At 32.5% G+C, this 19,922-nt stretch overlaps 1 long non-coding RNA gene across 1 annotated transcript; it reads right to left on the reverse strand.

Moving 5' to 3' along the window:
• Positions 1-16,175: 16,175 nt before the first annotated feature.
• Positions 16,176-18,631, reverse strand: LOC132049963 (uncharacterized). The gene is made up of 2 exons (XR_009413197.1): positions 18,591-18,631; positions 16,176-16,729 (listed from the first exon to the last, which is right to left on the reverse strand). It is a non-coding gene; the product is annotated as an uncharacterized LOC132049963 (long non-coding RNA).
• Positions 18,632-19,922: the final 1,291 nt, after the last annotated feature.

A 19,922-nucleotide genomic window follows, 5' to 3' on the forward strand; every position in this document is an offset into this window, starting at 1 on the left:
GACAATTAAGATACTGCGGACCTGTGGAGACTTAAAAACTAAACACACAAGAGGTAGAATTAATGTTTAACTTCTGAAATGTACACATGTTAGTCCCTGCTTAGAGTACAATTTTAGTTGCTTTTTGTACAACTTATTATTGTTGTGCTCGTCCGCCTTGGGCATTTATATATAAGATATAAGAAGCAGAAAAATACATAATAGAAAAATAGAGATATATTTTTAGTAATGTGGCCAAGTAATATGGGACGAAGGGAATACTTCATTTATTAATTCTTAAAGAACGTGAAAAATCAAGTATTGTAACGTGGCCAAGTAATATGGGACGGAGGGAGTACTTCATTTATTAATTCTTAAATAACGTGAAAAGTCAAAATTGAACAAGTAAAAGTGCACAGAGGAAATAAATATGTGTCCGGGAATTAAAATTGAAGTGCATATATGTATACATGAGAATAGAATAAATATTCAGCAAGAACGTGAAAAGTTAAAAGTGAACAAGTAAAAGTGCACGGAGGAAATAAATATGTGTCGAAGAATTAAAATTGAAGTACATACATGTATACATGAGAAAAGAATAAATATTCATTACTATGACATATATCTACGCGGGATTTATTAATTCTTAAAGAACATGAAAAGTCAAAAGTGAATAAACAAAAGTGCATGGGCCGAACATGTCTATTCACTTTAATTAGCCAATCTTTAAGGTTTGTTTTTTGAAAATAACTTTTAAAAATATTTTAATTGTTATTGTATATAGCAACATATACAAAATGTATTTTATGTACCATCACTTTAGTTATAATTAAAAAATGGAGTTGATGGAATTAAGTCTTTGAGATGAAAAGAGTCGGACTTTTTTCTCATTATCATGACAATGAAAGTTGTTCGTCGATGTAAAAGAAAATTATAAGAATATGAGGGAAAATTAATATTTTGATTCTAAATTTTTTCTTTTAAATTATTTAATGTTTTATATGTATACCGACAGGTTGATATTCATGTAAATTAAGTAATGGCTTTCGGGTTCCAAACATAAGAACCATTGTTGTACTTATTGAATTTTTTAAAAGCAAAAGTAATAAAATATTTTTATTAAATTAATTAAAAATATATTATAATTTTTTATATTAACAATTATAGATAAAAAAAATTGTTACAAAGAAATAAAAAATTAGAAAGATATATGTTATATCATTAATCACCAAATTTTAATTCTGAAATGAAAATATAAAGTAATACATTTTATAAATGTAAAGAAACAATAATCAGATACTGCAAAGGAGAGTAAATAAGTAAAGTATTGACAATGAAGGAAAAGGGGGATAAAAGTCACTCCCTCCCTTCACTTTTACTTGTCGACGTTAACATATCAAGAAAAAAAAAATTCTTATTTTACCCTTCACATTAATTATTCATTTTCAAATCATTTTCTGAGGCTATTGAGACTATACACCAATAAATATGGATATTATAATAAAATATATACTTTATTTATTAATTCTCAATGAACGTGAAAAGTCAAAAGTGAACAAGTTATGTGTAGGAGAATTAAAATAACTTTTGCTACAAATTTGCATTGTTACTGTTCGTCCTCTCTTTACATTTAAAGTATTGACAAAGAAGGAAAACGGGAATAAAAGTCACTCCCTCTGTTTACTTTTACTTGTCCACGTTAACATATCAAGAGAAAGAATTTGACTTTTTACGTTATTTAAGAATTAATAAATGAAGTACTCCCTTCGTTCCATATTACTTGGCCATATTACTATACTTGACTTTTCACATTCTTTAAGAATTAATGAATGAAGTACTCCCTTCGACCCATATTACTTGGCCCCATTACTAAAAATATATGTCTATTTTTCTATTCTATATTTTTCTTATTATATATAAATGCCCAAGGTGGACGAATACAACAACAATAAGTTGTATAAAAGCAACTGAAATTGTACTCTAAGCAGCGACTAACATGTGTACATTTTAGAAGTTGAACATTAATTCTACTTCTTGTGTGTTTACTTTTTAAGTCCTCACGGGTCCGCAGTATCTTAATTATCCTTTCATTTCCTTCATTTGGCATTTACATTTGATTAGACACGGTGTTTAAAAAATAAAGATAGACTTTCAAATCTTGTGGTTCTAAATTAAAAATATGTATAATATAATAAAATATCTTTTGGATCTTGTGCTTATAAACTTGACATGTAGGATATTTGAATTGTCAACTTACTAAATATAAAAAGATACGGGAATAACCAAAAAAGACAAATATTAACAACAATTGAGAAATTAAGGGGGGAAAAATAAGAGGAAAAGAAAAAAAAATATAGAGAGTCACTAAGGAGAATCGTAGTATCCTTTACAAAATATAAAAACTATAAAGACTAACTAAAGTGAGTAACTAAATTAATCATGTTAGGCCCCGTGCATCGCACACCGACAAGGATAAGAGTCATCTAACTAGACACAACTGTCTACGAGCCTCTAAGAAGAGCAGTAACATCATATAGACCGGACAGGACCCCACCATGCCCATATGTATATACACAAAAGAATAGTACCAACGGCTGCAGCTCCGAATCAAATGGAGCTCCTCTAAGTCGTCTCTGGATAAGCAGCCTAAGGATCAAGTCTATCTCCCTGTCCACCTGCGGGCATGACGCAGCTTCCACAAATAAAAGGACGTTAGTACGAATAATATATTGAGTATGTAAGGCATAATTAATAACATAATAAAAGCATGAAGGATGACATGAGATAGAAGAGTCATGAGAGAAGAGAACCATATATGTATACCTTTGAGACATTTTTCATAGAGCTAATACTCAAAATACCCCCCAACGTTTGACCAAAATCCCAACTACACACCTAACCTTTGCGTTGGTCCTATTACCCCCCTGGACAATTTTTTTTCAGTATTAAAATGCCCATTTTTTGCTGATGTGGACAAGAGCGTGACTACACCGCTCAGTGGCACATTATAGCCTTTAAAAAAAGCATCCGACGTGTTTTAAAATGCCAATGGACCACATAGATAAATTTAAATTCCCTCCATTTTTAGGCTACTTCATCTTCTTCTTCACCCTATTTAATACCCATCTCCATTTTTTTGTCAAAATAATACCCATTATAAATTTAGAGCTAGGACAGTGATTATTCTTCTAATCCTTTGTTTTCCCAAATCAAATTCAAAACAAAAAAAAAAAAATCTGAAAAAAAAAAAACGAAAATCTGGAAAAAAAAAAAAAAGGTTGAAAATCTAATCTTGTTAAAGAAAATCTGATTGGAAGTTGCTTGTTTGGAGTTGCTACTTGTTGCTTGGTTGGAGTTGTTTAAGCACTAATTCTTTGAGTTGATTTGGGGAGAAAATTAAACTCCATTGCTAGGAATTTTGGAGAAAGCTATGAAGAACACCAAGTGGGTTTCTTTAAATTCTTGATTGTTTGATCAAATTAATGGATGAACTTTGTTCTACTTGGTGTTAGGAAGCTTCTTTTCACATTTGAGTTTTTTTGGATCAGATTTGAGGAAGTTGGTGTGATTTTTTTTTTTTCAACTCCTAATGATGATGATAATGTTGATGAAGATGATGATGAAGATGAAGGAGAATTGGGTATGAGTTTTCGGATCCTCATACTGAAAATGGAGTATGAAAAATTGAGAGTTTTTTTTTTTTTTTTTGGAAGAAGAAGAGTAGATGGATGGAGGAAGGGGGGAAATTGAGATAATACTCAAAATACCCCCCAACGTTTGACCAAAATCCCAACTACACACCTAACATTTGCGGGGGTCCTATTACCCCCCTGAACAAATTTTTTCAGTATCAAAATGCCCCTTTTTTGCTGATGTGGCAGTCCAATCTGCCAACCCCCAAATATTAAATGGCGGTTGTCCACACGCGCACGGCCCACGTGCCACGTGTTTAATTTTGGCCCATTTTTATTAATTTCCCCCTTCCTCCATCCATCTACTCTTCTTCTTCAAAAAAAAAAAAAAAATCTCTCAATTTTCCATACTCCATTTTTATTAAGGATCGAAAACCCATACCCAATTCTCCTTCATCTTCATCAACATTATCATCATCATCATCATCATCTTCATTAGGAGTTGAAAAAAAAATCACACCAACTTGCTCAAATCTAATCCAAACAAACCCAAATGTGAAGGAAGCTTCCTAAGACCAAATAGAACAAAGTTCATCCATTAATTTGATTAAACAATCAAGAATTTAGAGAAACCCATTTGGTGTTCTTCATAGCTTTCTCCAAATTCTTTGCAATGGAGTTTAATTTTCTCCCTAAATCAACTCAAAGAATTAGTGCTTAAACAACTCCAACCAAGCAATAAGTAGCAACTCCAAACAAGCAACTTCCAATCGCATTTTCTTTAACAAGATTAGATTTTTCATCCTTATTTTTTTCCGCATTTTTCCTTTTTCTTTCTTGATTTTTCATTTTTTTCTTGATTTTCGTTTATGGTGGAAAGTTGTTCTTTAACAAGTTGTTCGGAATCATATGTGGATTTTCTTCAATTGAGATTTTCGTTTATAATGGATATTATTTTGACAACAAAAAATGGGGATGGATATTAAATAGGGTGAAGATGAAGATGAAGTAGCCTAAAAATGGAGGGAGTTCAAATTTTATCTACTTGGCATCATATGTGGCGGCTAGTTGGCGTCAAAACAGTCGGATGCAGATTTTTAAAGGCCGATCACGCGCCACCGGGCGGTGTATTCACGCTCTGCCATCATCGGCAAAAAGGGCTATTTTGCACCGAAAAAATTTGTCGGGGGGATAATAGGACCCCCGCAAAGCGTTAGGTGTGTAGTTGGGATTTTGGTCAAACGTTGGGGGGTATTTTGAGTATTATCCCGGGAAAATTAATAAAAAATGGGGGGAAATTAAAGATGTGGCACGTGGGCCAGGCGCGTGTGGACAAGCACCTGTTAATAATTGGGGGTTGTCATATTGGACTGCCACATCAGCAAAAAAGGGGCATTTTAATATTGAAAAAAATTATCCAGGGGGGTAATAAGACCAACGCAAAGGTTAGGTGTGTAGTTGGAATTTTGATCAAACGTTGAGGGGTATTTTGAGTATTAGCTCATTTTTCATATTTACTTAGTCTCTTTCTAGTGGAAACCTTTCACCCATAAACATATACATGCATATATATAACTAGCATCATGAATAAAGCATACATGGCCTTAATAGGACTCGGTGTGTAATATACCCGGCCTTAATAGGACTCGGTGTTATTCATACCCAACTAATCAGTGGTGTGCACAATAGATATCATACTTGGCTATATAGGACTCGGTGTTAAGCATACCCGGCCACAATGGGACTCGGTGTTTCGACATAGCTATATACATACACACACACACACACATAGAATTTCATAAGTACAAGCAACATCGTCATCATCATTTTCACTATATTTTTCCTTAGAAGATCGACTACTATAGAATGGAATCAATGGCACGATAAGAGTGTCAAGAACTATGAGCTTTTGTGATTCTAGGAGCGAAGTCGGCATGGAAGACATTATGGAGTACATGTGGAGACAAACATCAATGGAATCATGCCTTGAGAAAGAAGGGTTAGCCTTACATACCTTTATGTCTTCTTAACTACTTAATGTTCACCTCCAAAGCCCGAGAAATCTACATTTAAGAGGGTTCAAACCAAGGTTAGGCTCCAAAGACACTCTTAAGTGCAACATGATTAATTCGGTTACTCAATTTAGTTAGTTTTTATGGTCTGTATATTTTGCAAAGGATCTTTGCGATTCTCCTTAGTGAGTCTCCATATTTTTTTTCTTTTCGTCTTATTTTTCCCTTAATTTCTCAATTATTGTTAAAATTTATCTTATTTTGGTTATGTTCGCCTCTTTTTATATTTAGTAAGTTGACAATTCAAATATCCTACATGTCAAGTTTATAATCACAAGATTTAAAGGATATTTTATTATATTATACACATTTTTAATTTAGAACCACAAGATAGTCTATCTTTATTTCTTAAACTCCGTGTCTAGTCAAACGTAGACACTTAAATTGAGACAGAGGGAGTATATAACAAATGAAGGAAATGAAAGAACAATTGAGACACTGCAGACACGTGAGGACTTAAAAAGTAAATACACAAAAGGTAGTATTAATGTTAAACTTCTAAAATGTACACATGTTAGTCCTGGCTTAAAGTACAATTTCAGTTGCTTTTTGTACAACTTATTGTTGTTGTGTTCGCTCACTTGGGCGTTTGTTATTAAAAAATTAAAAAAATTTGTCTTATTTTGGTTATGTCCGCCTCTTTTTATATTTAGTAAGTTGACAATTCAAATATCCTACATGTCAAGTTTATAATCACAAGATTCAAAGGATATTTTATTATATTATACACATTTTTTAATTTAGAACCACAAGATTTGAAAGTCTATCTTTATTTCTTAAACTCCATGTCTAATCAAACGTAGACACTTAAATTGAGACAGAGGGAGTAATGAAAGGATAATTAAGACACTGCGGACCTGTGGGGACTTAAAAAGTAAACACACAAGAGGTAAAATTAATGTTCAACTTCTGAAATGTACACATGTTAGTCCATGCTTAGAGTACAATTTCAGTTGCTTTTTGTACAACTTATTGTTGTTGTGTTCGTCCACCTTAGGCGTTTATATATAAGATATAAGAAGAAGAAAAATATATAATAGAAAAATAGACATATATTTTTAGTAATGTGGCCAAGTAACATGAGACGAAGGGAGTACTTCATTTATTAATTCTTAAACAACGTGAAAAGTCAAGTAATGTGGCCAAATAATATGGGACGGAGGGAGTACTTCATTTATTAATTCTTAAATAACGTGAAAATTCAAAAGCGAACAAATAAAAGTGCACGGAGGAAATAAATATGTGTCGAAAAATTAAAATTGAAGTGCATACATGTATACATGAGAAGAGAATAAATATTCAGCAAGAACGTAAAAAGTTAAAAGTGAACAAGTAAAAATGCACGGAGGAAATAAATATGTGTCAGAGAATTAAAATTGAAGTGCATACATGTATACATGAGAAGAGAATAAATATTCAGTACTATTACATATTTAGACGTGGGATTTATTAATTCTTAAAGAACGTGAAAATTCAAAAGTGAGCAAGTGAAAGTGCATAGAGGAAATAAATTTGTGTAGGAGAATTAAAATTGAACTGCATACGTCTATACATGAGAAGAGAATAAATATTCAGCAAAAACATGAAAAGTTAAAAGTAAACAAGTAAAAGTGCACGGAGAAAGTAAATGTGCTGGATAATTTGGCCAAGTAATATGGGACGAAGGGAGTACTTCATTTATTAATTCTTAAAGAACGTGAAAAGTCAAGTATAGTAATGTGGCCAAGTAATATGAGACGAAGGGAGTACTTCATTTATTAATTCTTAAAGAACGTGAAAAGTCAAGTAATGTGGCCAAGTAATATGGGACGGAGGGAGTACTTCATTTATTAATTCTTAAATAACGTGAAAAGTCAAAAGTGAACAAGTAACAGTGCACGGGGGAAATTAATATATGTCAAAGAATTAAAATTGAAGTGCATATATGTATACATGAGAAGAGAATAAATATTCAGCAAGAACATGAAAAGTCAAAAGTGAACAAGTAAAAGCGTACGGAGGAAATAAATATGTGTCAGCGAATTAAAATTGAAGTGCATACGTGTATACATGAGAAGAGAATAAATATTCAGTACTATGACATATATCCACGCGGGATTTATTAATTCATAAAGAATGTGAAAAGTCAAAAGTGAACAAGTGAAAGTGCATGGAGGAAATAAATTTGTGTAAGAGAATTAAAATTGAACTGCATACGTCTATACATGAGAAGAGAATAAATATTCAACAAGAGCGAAAAAAGTCAAAGTGAACAAGTAAAAGTGCACGGAGGAAATAAATGTGTCGGAGAATTAAAATTGAAGTGCACACATTTATACATGAGAAGGGAATAAATATTAAGCATTATGACATATGTTCACGTGGGATAAAAAACAGTTGATTAAAGTGTACAAGTCATATACCTTTTGGTACAAGCATTCATTGCGTGTACAATTTGCAAAGCTTTGGGTATAAGTAGGTATTGTTGTGTTGGTCCTCCTTAGCCACTTATATATAATAGAAAAGCGAATTGAAATATAAATTATTTAGAATTAAAAAAGCTTGTAGAATCAACTTGTTTATACATTTTCAACTTGTTTATATTGAATATAAGGATATTTCGGTCAATTTATCATAAAAAGTGCTCATGAGCACTTGTTTACCAAACATATCAACTGTTGGAATTATTTATTCTTATTGTAGAATTCCTACATTGGTAGTGCAATGCTTATTATAAAAAATGTCTTGATTCATTCTCTTGACATTAAGTGTGACTATATGATGAGTAATTATTTCATATATGTAATCGATTCTTCAATTCCTTTTTAAAACCTGATTTATTGTTGAGTTGAATAGCCATGTTTATGACTCATTAAGATCTCTTTAATGACTGAGTTAATGGCTAATTAATCCACTTTGACCCCTTCAAATTTCTAGCCTACAATACCAGCATTCTTGGTGAATTACTTACACACCAAAAATATATCCTTCTTTTATAATTCTTGAGTTATTTTCTGGGCAATTGATTTTGTACAACTCCAAACTGTCAGCCACTTGTGCAAGTGTTTGGAAGTGATGTCGAACCTTGGGGAGTGACCGGGCTAAACGATTTGCACCAAAGTCGATCCGAAATTGCTTTCAAGACAATGGCTCGCCAGAATGCAAAGTTCCTCCGATAAATTGATTCTATCCTTTTGTTCGTTTTACTGATTAATATTTCTAATAATTTGAAAGCAATTTTTTTATACAATATTGATCAGTAGCATATGAAGAGGTAAAATAATTCTATACATATTTTGATGATGAAAGGTAAGATACTTTTATTTCCTCTCTAAAGAATGTGGTCATGAAAAAGAACGTACGGATTGAATTCCCAGAAAAAGTTGACTTGAGTTTTAGCAAATGAAAAGATATTTGTACTTTGACAAACAGTTTCTAAGGACTAGCGAAGGTTTCTGTCAAACGATTTTTTTTTTCTTTTAACTGTTATAGCAGAGTGGATTTGGTCGTCAACCCACTCTTCTATAATAGTAAATTAAAAAAAAAATTAAGGTGAAGTCTATGTGAAGAATTAGGAGACAACTGCAATAAAAAAAAAAATTAAGGTGGGTCCACATAAAGGATTTGGAGGCAATTGCAAAAAAAAAAAAAAAAAAAGACATTTAAATAATGATAATAAATTTAGAAAATGGTAAAGGTATGCTTAGAGAAAATTTAAAAAAGAGAAATTCAGGAAAAAAAAAAGAAATAACGATTTAAATTGAACACAAAAACCGCTAAAGAAGTCATAAAACCAAAAGATTTAAATAAAACCAAAAGAGTTAAAACTTATATCTTTGGGTAAGGATAAAAATGCACTAATTTTAGACACATATGTCTCACACAAATAATGAGGAATAACATCAAGAAGACGAAATATAAACTCAATTAAACGTATACACATATTTTCTTAAAATGATGAAGTTGATCTATACTTAAAAATTTAAGATTACAATAGATGCTAACACATAAAAGCGCTTTTCAGTGTTGTTGAGTAGAAAGATATGATGGCATGAAACTCGGTAGGAGAAGGCGTATTTCAAATATAATCTTTCAATTGGAGAACCAAACCAGAAAAGTCATATATGAAAGAAGCGGACTAAGTAAAATAATTTATTGATATTTTCAATTAATTGAATTATAATACTTTCTATAATAAAAATTTCATAATTATATTACTAAAAGGTACTCTCTCGTCCTAATTTATGTGACATAGTTTAATTAGGCGAAATTTAAAAAAGAAAGGAAAGATCTTTGAAACTTGTGGTCTAAAATAAGTCATAGATATTTGTGTGGATTTAAATTATTTCATTAAAGGTAAAAGAGAAATTTTCAAGTTAAATGATTTCTAAACATAAAAATATATCATTCTTTTTTAGACAGACTAAAAATAAAAATGTGATATTATTTTTTATGTTGGGCCCGTGCTATCATCTAGTCAAAATAGACGACTACGAATTGACGTTGTACACATCAGTAGTTTTTCAACTATAAGAGTACATTTATAAACAAATTCAAATGAAGATTAAATTTATTTTATTTGTCGTAGTTGAAGGGCAAATTTGAACCAATGCAATAACGAAACATGGAGTATTTAGTATCAAATTCAAGCGAAGGGTAGACTTGTTTTATCAGCCCATAATTGAGTGACATTTTTAACCCCTTTTCCATTATTTTTTGTCGAGTAAATGTAAACTTTAAGAAAGTGTGGTTGGAGCAATTGTTCTCCTTTACATTTTTACATGATGTGTACCTTGACAATTTTTTTTAACAAATGTGTTTGGTTGTGAACCTTTACTGTAACAAATATTTTTATCTTTTGTCAGTGCGATGTGGAATGATTATATTCACCGAGAATCAAAAAAGAAAAATCACATATGTCTCAAGAGGGAGAATCACTTAAAGCTAAAGGGTATTTATACTAGGCCAATTTTTTCACCATAGAAGAGGAAAAAAACTTGCGTTATGTTCGTATTTATTATTGAAATTGAAAACATTTTACGATACAATATTAAATTTATTAATCTAAAATACAATATGGTGAATTGGTGATTGCCATCGTTACCTAGATTTGGCTCACCCAATATACTGTCAGTCGGTATGCAAATAATGGGAAATAGCCTTGGATTAGCTTAATGGTTTTTGGTTAGGAGAAAACAGGCAAATGACTGGCGGCTGTCACAAAGGTGATCGAGATTCAGCTTGCCGCATACGTTGGTGCACTTGGCAGCTAACACGTATTGATTTCCTAGATTAAAGTTCGGGTCATTCGCATGAATGCCTATATTTCGGGGTGCCCTCAAATTTAAATTTTTTAATTTTTGCTCGAAAACATTTTTGGCGGGGCATAATTTAAATTTTGTCAAGCATAGTTTATGTTTAATTTCGGTACACGTATCACAACATATACACAAATTATGTCGGAAAATGCAAAATTTTATCACTTAACATAATCTGAAAAAGGGCATAATGTTAGATTTCGCTCGGAATAGTTTAAATTTAACTTCAGCATATGTATCATAACATTCATATCAGTTATGCCGGACAAAACAAACTTTTCAACACTCAACATAATTTAAAAAATATTACAAAACTTATGCCACATAACTTAATTTTACTATTAATTTATCTTTGACGAGACAAATATTTAATTTCTAAAGATAAAAACATTGCAAAAATTATGCCTTGCGAACTAGATATAGATATTTTCATTAAATAAGTAATAAGAGAAAAAATTAAAGATCACAAATATGAAGGGCAAAAATTAAAGACCGGGCCGTTTGAAGGGAAATCCGCGGAAAAAAGTGTTAAAGTTCACAAGTGAAGTGATCATCTTCTTTCTTTATTCAAATTGAAGAAAAAAAAGAAAAGGAGGGGGCCCTTTTTCAAATTTCTCTTTGGATCGTTAAATAAACCTTTTACCAAAAACCAACCACATTTTGCTTTCTGTTATATGACCTTTTTCTTTGATTGGACCCTCTTCGTGGATTGTTTTGTAGCCATATGACATTTATTTAGTATTATTATATAATATGCTCTTCTAGAGTATTCGTCCTTGCACTCCAAGACCAAGACAAACATGCGTGACTTTTATTATGCGAGAAAAATATAAATGCAAACGTAGGTGCGGGAGCCGGGAGTCGCTCGCAGTGCCCATATGTTTGTGCAGATGTGTTCAAGAAAAAAATCAAAAATTCGATTTATATCCGATTTTAACTAAAATCGAGTTATTACATAAAATTGTACAAATATTTTGACTGATTTTACTTTGAAATTTTGTTCTGGTTCCTTTATAAATTGTCCAGACATTCATGATGCTTTCTTGGGTCGTATGTTTTAAACAATACTATTCCAAAAAAGTTGTGTTTGATATACTAACGAGTATAGCTAATTATTTCTAATCGAATGTAGCACAATTGACATGATTGATTCGATTTAATTTTAAGTAAAAATTAAGTCAAATCGAATGGTTTCCACTACACTCTGCTTTTTTATTTCAGATTTATTAACATAATTTTTAAACAATACCTTATCTATTCCAATTTATGTGATGCACTTTTTCTTTTTAATTTATTTAAAAAATAACTTTTAATTTTTAGGCACAATTTAACTTTAGCTTTCTCATTTTAGCTCTAATGAGATAATTTATAGTAAAAAAACTATTTTTCAAAAGCTTTTTTTAAAACATGCTTAATCAAAGATCATATAAAATAAGACGGATAGAGTATCATATATTGTTTGTACGTATTTGGGAAAATTAATATTAAGTACAGTTGCTTTTGCATCCATTGATTTAGAAGATTAAAGCCATCTACTTTAACCAGACGTTAGGATCATCAATAAAATTGTATTGGATAAGGTTCGGGCTCGATAAGTGGTTTAATTAGAATCCTATATTGGAAATCTTAGCTTGGGTGCATCCAGACCTGCGATGAAATTATCGCCACGGCCCATTGACGATATTGAATCTATATTCCCGATGTTTGTTCAGGACCGGTATTACTTTGGTGTGATGCCGAGCTTTCCTGGGCCGAAGCAACCAGTGCCTCCCACGGAGCCTTCATTCCTGATCATAACTCTCTTCCAGTTGTTGGCACTCTCGCAGACTCTTTAGCCAAAATGCTAGTCAACATCGAGCCTAATGTCCACTCTGCAACACTGCGCAATGGGACTTCACATTATTGAATAGTCACTTCTCACTGAGTATTTGTACTTTTACATTGGGGAAAAAGTCTTAGCCTTGTATGGATAAATAGGCCTTCTTAGAACAGAAGGAAGGAGGCCGAACAAATAACGATCCTCTCTTGTTCTCTTGTAACCCTAAAACGTTATTATTGAATACATGAAACTGTCCACTCGCTTTCTTGCTCTCGATCCTTTATTTATGTACCTGCATTTATATACACTTCTCAGTTTGACCACAAGAAAAAGGGTTTTGATCGAATATGATTCACGTCCCCCTTTCATACAAATTTGCCCCAATTTGGATGCTCTTGAAGGGACCATTCAAATGTTTTTTGGAGGTATATACTACTCTGTTAAGATAAAAAGTTAATTTTTCGATTTAGCAGCCTGGAAAGGAAACAAATTAAGCTAGACAAGCTGAGTATTATCAAATACTTTCACCGTCTAATTTTAGTGTTTTACTTTTTTCTTTTTTGTCAGTCCTAAAAAGAGTGCGTCTTTCTATATTTACTAAGTTGACAATTCAAAATTCCTGCATGACAAATATAAAACCACAAGATTCAAAGGACATTTTAGTACATTACACACATCTTTATTTTAGGATTACAATATTCAAAAATCTCCTTTTATTTTTTAAACTTTGTGCCCAGTCAAACTAAGACATTTAAATTGAGACGGAGGGAGTATTAGCTAATAGTGTTACAACTCATTCTTTAAATTTCTAAATTAGCATGCCTTTTGTTGGGTGTGCATAACAAAGTCCAACATTAATAGATGAAAATAAAAGTAAGTTGTTGATAAAGTATTGTATACTCTTAATTATATTTTTATTATTTTTCCCTCCAATTTTTTGTTTCCTTATTCCCTTTTACCATTAAAAATAAATAAAATTAATCGTTGCATGATGAAACTCAATATATTATGGGAAAATTTCAGACTGATACAAGTTGGTCACATACATTACAAAAAAATAGTCCAAAACTTACATTATAAAAAATAGCCCAAAATATACAAACATATACATACACTTATACCAAATTATACAAACATATACGGACACTACCAACATATAAGAAGACAAACAGAGAGAAAAGTTTGAGTTATTTTTTGTAAGAATAAAAAAAATGAGTCAATTTTGATAGCATTATTGCTCCAATTAACATACAGTGTAATTTTCTCATATATTATCATAGATCGTTGCTAAATTTGATCGCCAAATTAAACATGAAAATTATGAGCAGCATCATGTATATTGTTGTTCAAATAGTAGGTTGGTACATATAATTGACTTACAAAATGTAGGATATCGGTAATTAACTTTGGTTGACTAACTTTCATCGTCTTGTTAATGAGGTTTCGAATTCTCAACAGTAAAAGAAAAAAAAAGACTTACCAATCGATAACCAACAGATTTGGATCCGTTCCAAAACGGATAGTTGGTAAATATTTCACGTTTATAAAATTATTTGTTCTTGTAAAATTTGAAATTTCTACAGAACATAAACACTAATTCCCAATTTCCCATCTCCCTCAATAGATGATCCCTCCACCTGCAGAGATTATTTGCAGTGTTTAGTTTCTACAGAACATAAACACTACTTCTTAATTAGTGCCAAAAATATGTTGCTAGTACTGATGTGTGATGTTACTTTCGCCTAAACTGTTTGAATTTGCGTCTCCTTTTACAAAATTGTGCCTTTGTGAATAGTTGTTTACTTGAACTTTCTGCCTGTTCACCAGGTGCATTGTGAAATAAGTAGTCCGTGGTTACGTGTGTAAAAGATTTTAAGATTTAGATTTGAATGCCGATTGACACGCACCGACCTTTGTACTTTCTTTGATTGTTGTGAATATGTGATTGTCAAACTAGCATTAAAGCGGCTTAAGGTGAACTTTAACCGTCGAGTCTGAGTGATATGTTTTTGTTGGAGGAAATGATCTCTTATAACCATTTACAAATTGCATAGAAAAAAAAAATGACCTTTTCAGATCACTTATGCGTAAAAAATGAAAATATAAAACTAAAAATAACTTCGTAAAGTACAACAAAACCATTTTTTTTTTTTTTTTTGTAGTAACATGAAAACAAATTCATCTGATTAAATTTTCAATTGCTAACTTCTTGTGAATCTGCGGCAAACTCTAGATTGTTCTGGTAGAGCCAGATACAAACGTATATTTCAAGGTCAACAATCAATTCAATCCCTCTTGTGCTATAAGATATATGTTGAATTCCTTTTATCTGCGTGGCAAACAAGAGATGACACATCGAAGACCAAAGTTGTTCGTCTTGTTTGTGCTATTTATTTAATCCTACACTCTATCAATTGCCCTTGTAACGGGAGTGTTGAACACTAGTTCCTTAATTTCGTGTGTTTTGTGACAACGAGATTTTCATTCTTCTTCTGGAGCGTATTTTTGATCCGTGCAGGCACTTATCGGAAGTTTGCATTGAGGCCAATAAGAAAGTTGCTGAAGTCAATAACGGTACGTTGCTTGCATTTCTGAAATCAATATGTATACTTTCTTTGTCAGGGATGAGTGGATGATAGTGTGTTTACCCTCAAGGAGCACCTAGACGTTTTTAATTCTTTAAGTCCGGTAATTGCGCCTAGAACATTGTTAGTACTTATAGGAAGTGTCTGCAATATGTCACTAATCTACCATAGCACTACAAGAGAACAGGCATTCCGCTAGAGACACAAATCCTGATTTGAAATTTTAGGTTTCTACTTCTCAAATTCTTTAGATGTTATGAGTTGCATTTTAAGTCATCTTTGTTGGGTTTGGTATTATAAGTGAGAACTAGAGAATGAAATTGAGCAATGATTTATCTGTTTATATCGCAGTTTTCATCAATAAGGGAAAGTGTTTGGCATGCTACTCTATGACTTTCTTAATGTATTCTGTTATCTGCCGTCTACTCTGTTAGTCACTTTTTGAGGTAAGGTTGGTTTTGAATAATATGTATGCAATTTGTTTTAAATGATTTGACTCTTGGAAATCTTTTGTCTATTTGCAATATGCAACAAAAGTAAAAGAAACACACATCATCAAAAGGTCCTGTATATATAATGTAGGAAGATCTCCAGCACTGTATCTTAAACTAGATGGCTGGCACGGGCCCAACATGTAAGTTGCTGTACCTTTTAAAATTTAATCAAAATGATGAGACACCATAAGGAAATTCTAGCTTTGATTTGCCTATCGTGTGGATAAATTCATCTACACTTACATCAAAACAATGTTATCTTAGATCAAATATGCATATGATACTGATATGAGAAGCTAGGAGAATACTAATTGCCCGATTTAATTAGATGAATTTTAGTGTGAAACGATCAAACTTGAAGTGTAAATTTCCTGAATATACTTAAAAATGAAAATATTTTGCTGCCAAAGTGTTCAGGAACCTTCACCAAAGAGGAGAGCATATCACACTTAAAGGAGTACTAAACTCCCATCTAGATTTGGAGTACAAGTCACTTGCCAGAAGAAGAAAAAAGAAAGAAGAAAATTGACGCATTAGATTATTAAAGGCAGAATCCAACTTCAATAATTCTCATGGTTTCTGCTTCCTCACCAACCGTGAAACATAGAGGCGCAAATCTCATTCTGCCTTTGGTACAGTGAATCTTCTCAATGCTTTTAGAAAATACAGGTTTCACTCCCCACAAGAGTTTTCTTCACTTAAATATGCACAGAGCAGAATCAGAAAGAACTGAACAAAATTTCCAGCAGCAATGTTCAAAAACCCACCAGGATACGGGGCCCTGTAGCCCAAATCTTGCGAACTTCCACTCCTATACTTGACTCCAAGATCATAGTGTCTTGCGCAGAAAACTTGTATTCCTCAAAGTATCATGTATTTAAGAAATGTTATCGAGAAATATGCTCTAAAGCGCCTAGTACTATGATGTTTCAGATTTTAAAATGTATAAAAGAACTTTTAATTGGATAATGTGAAATGTATAGAAGTCAGGGGAATGGTTGGATAATTGGTTTATATGCCCCCAACTTGAGATTTTGATTCATAGAACTGGCCATCAAATGTATATTCATCCAAACTCTTTATTAATGTGAAAGATCTTAAAAGGAAAGACGCAATAGAAAGATTAGCAACCTAAAGGAGGAAAGTACCACAAACATAAAGTTCCTCCAATGGAAATTCATAAATTATTCTTTAGGCCAACTTCCCCTTTTAACAGCTTGTTTTAAGGCAGATGATGGCAAAAGCACCACATCCATAATGTCATCATTGCCACGATGACTATAATATGATGTGAAGTCATAGCTATCAACATCCTGCCCAATAAGGTACTTAGCAGGACTATATTCGTGAATGCTTCCAGTAGGTGAAATTTGTTACCATCACAAAAGTTCAGCAAGCAGTAGGCATGCTTAGGATCCGCATCCTTCACCTAAAGGGGCTTTGGATGCCACTAACTGAACTAAAAGGACTTGCGAAAAGTATGCAGGTTCTCCACTGGCTTACCACATATAAGTGTCTCACATAAAATTTTGAATAGAGAAGTTCCTTTCGAGAGATGACAATTGTGCTTTCCTTCTAAATCAATTAAAATACAATCACGTTTATATACCTCACATCTTCTTCTTTTTCCCTCAATTGAGTAGATATATATGGCAAAGGTTTAATTAGTAACTATTAACCAATGCCGCAATAAAGAGAACCAGAAATTCTCATCTCCAATGGAATTATTGCTACAGCAGATAGAGGAAACAATTTAGTCTTACGAACACTGCTGCAGTTCATCAATTCTTTCCCTTGCGTAGTGGACATTAAATTTATGAAGATGGACATACTATACCGGTATGAAGCCAAAGACTTGGGAAATGGATACACTAACCCAATCTGAAGCTATCACGCAAGGGTTCGATGCATAAATTAAAACAATTGTCTACACCAGTCCAACTGTATCACTCTCTCCTAGGTTTGTTGCCCTTGTGATAATTTCAAGTTCTACAAATGTCGCTTCAATAAGATTATTCGTTTCATTATTACTCGTGGTCAACCAAATAAAATAATTAATAAAACACATACATGTTACATTTCATGTAAAAAAAGCCCAAAAAAAACTAAATAGAGACCAAGACAAATCATATACTAACAGACCAACTCTACAAATAGGCCTAACTCTAACCTAACACACTGGAGACTGTCAATTGACGTCGTCTTCTTTCCCGTTATGTAAAATGTAAAACTGAAAGATAAGAAAAAGAAGTTTCCCCCTGTATTCTGGTTCATGTTCCCTAATCTACCATCTTGGCTAAACCTGCCTCAAATATCTACTATCCTATACCCAATGAATTTTATTATAAAGGGAGAACAAGTTCACATCAGGTTGGCGACTCTTGAATAATAAGCTAAACAAAGTATGGAGCATCAGCAACATAGTAGACTATTGCCTCATTTTCCTTTTGTTAACATAGTAAATTCATAATCTCTAATTAGTGAACTGCTAATGATAGTCCAGCTTCATAATAGATAATTAAAATAAATTGCAGTAAAGAGGACATATCCAACGACAATGACATAACTACCTCACCCATCTTCATTCAATCGAAGCAAATAAAAGGAATTCAAGATACACGTGGTGTAGCAAATTGAAAATGGCTAGAAAGGTAATAAAATTACTTGTCGATTCCAAAACAATACTTAACATTCATGAGAAGAGGTACATACCAAAATAAGGAGATGAAGGTACCTCATTGTTGTGTGTCAATCGAAGGGGGAAAGATGGCAATCTGCAAAATCAGGAGCCAAGTTTTACACACCTTTTAAATCTTAAAAGATCCTAAATGTTGAGTAGACAATCAAGATGAAGAAAATTCCAACATTCTTGATATTTCAAGTACCATAACGGTAACATGCACAGATAAAACAGAAAGAGAAAACACAAAATTAGAGTTAGAAGGTAGAATAGGAATTAGAGAGCAAAAACAGAGGAAAACTTTAAACAAAACATGGATCATGCCTTTTATTGCAGCTGCCCTCTCTTAAATTCATCTCAAAGTTCATACACACTGTGATCATTTAGTACACCTGTCAAAACGGAAAAAGAAATAACATCAATTCATCTAGACATATTATCCAACAACGCGGGTGCACCAGTGTGACATTAGTATCTATCTTATTTCTAAATATGCATGGGTAAATCAGGGAAAAAATAACATGCATCTAGAAAATTCAATAGATGACGACCCAAAAGAAAAAAAAAATGGATAAATACCCAAACTTGATTCAGATGACCAGCGTTTCCTGAAGTTTGAGCAAGAGATATTGTCTCCATCCTCTTGAATAGGTTGTTAAGGATTTCTCTTCGTTTATAATCTATTTCAAAAAAAGCATGAAGGGACCGGGGAAAGAGAAAATTGCTACATCCACAATCTCCCTATCATTATATTCTCTGAAAACTATCATCAATTGCAAAAGAAGGAAGAAAGAAAAATCACAAGAGATCTGAAACTGGAGGAGTGAAGAAGAAAGAGAACTTCAAAGATCCTAGTCTGAAGCTTCAAGACTCAATGTTTGCTGATGAGAATATTGAACGTTGGTGATATAATAGTGCAAATACATGTGTCGACAGGGAAAGAACGAAAGAATGAATACCCAATAGAATAAGCCCAAGTTTAGAGTACATTTCACATAGCTTATGGTACAACCTGTTTTTGCTGTGTTCGTCCACACCAAGTCTCGTTTCTATATAGTAGTATTAGTATTAGTAAAATAATTAGCCTCATTAACCAAGCAGATATAAACAGAACTAACTTGCTACCTAAAATAACTATGACCTGAAGCCTAATGCATAGATCTAGGACTCTATGTTTTATGCCATGAAGAACTTTTCTATGCCTTCGGCTGCGAATCTGCAATGGAATGGAGCTTCCTTTCCACTCCTCTAGCTTTTATCTCTAATAGTGTTCTACTACAAATTCATTTTTGAAGTTTCTTCTCACTTCCTCTAAGCATTTGAATTTGACAACAATGAACCATCTAAATAAAGGGCAACAGTTC

This window comes from Lycium ferocissimum, chromosome 3 (genome assembly GCF_029784015.1).
Source record: "Lycium ferocissimum isolate CSIRO_LF1 chromosome 3, AGI_CSIRO_Lferr_CH_V1, whole genome shotgun sequence".
NCBI lineage: Eukaryota > Viridiplantae > Streptophyta > Magnoliopsida > Solanales > Solanaceae > Lycium > Lycium ferocissimum.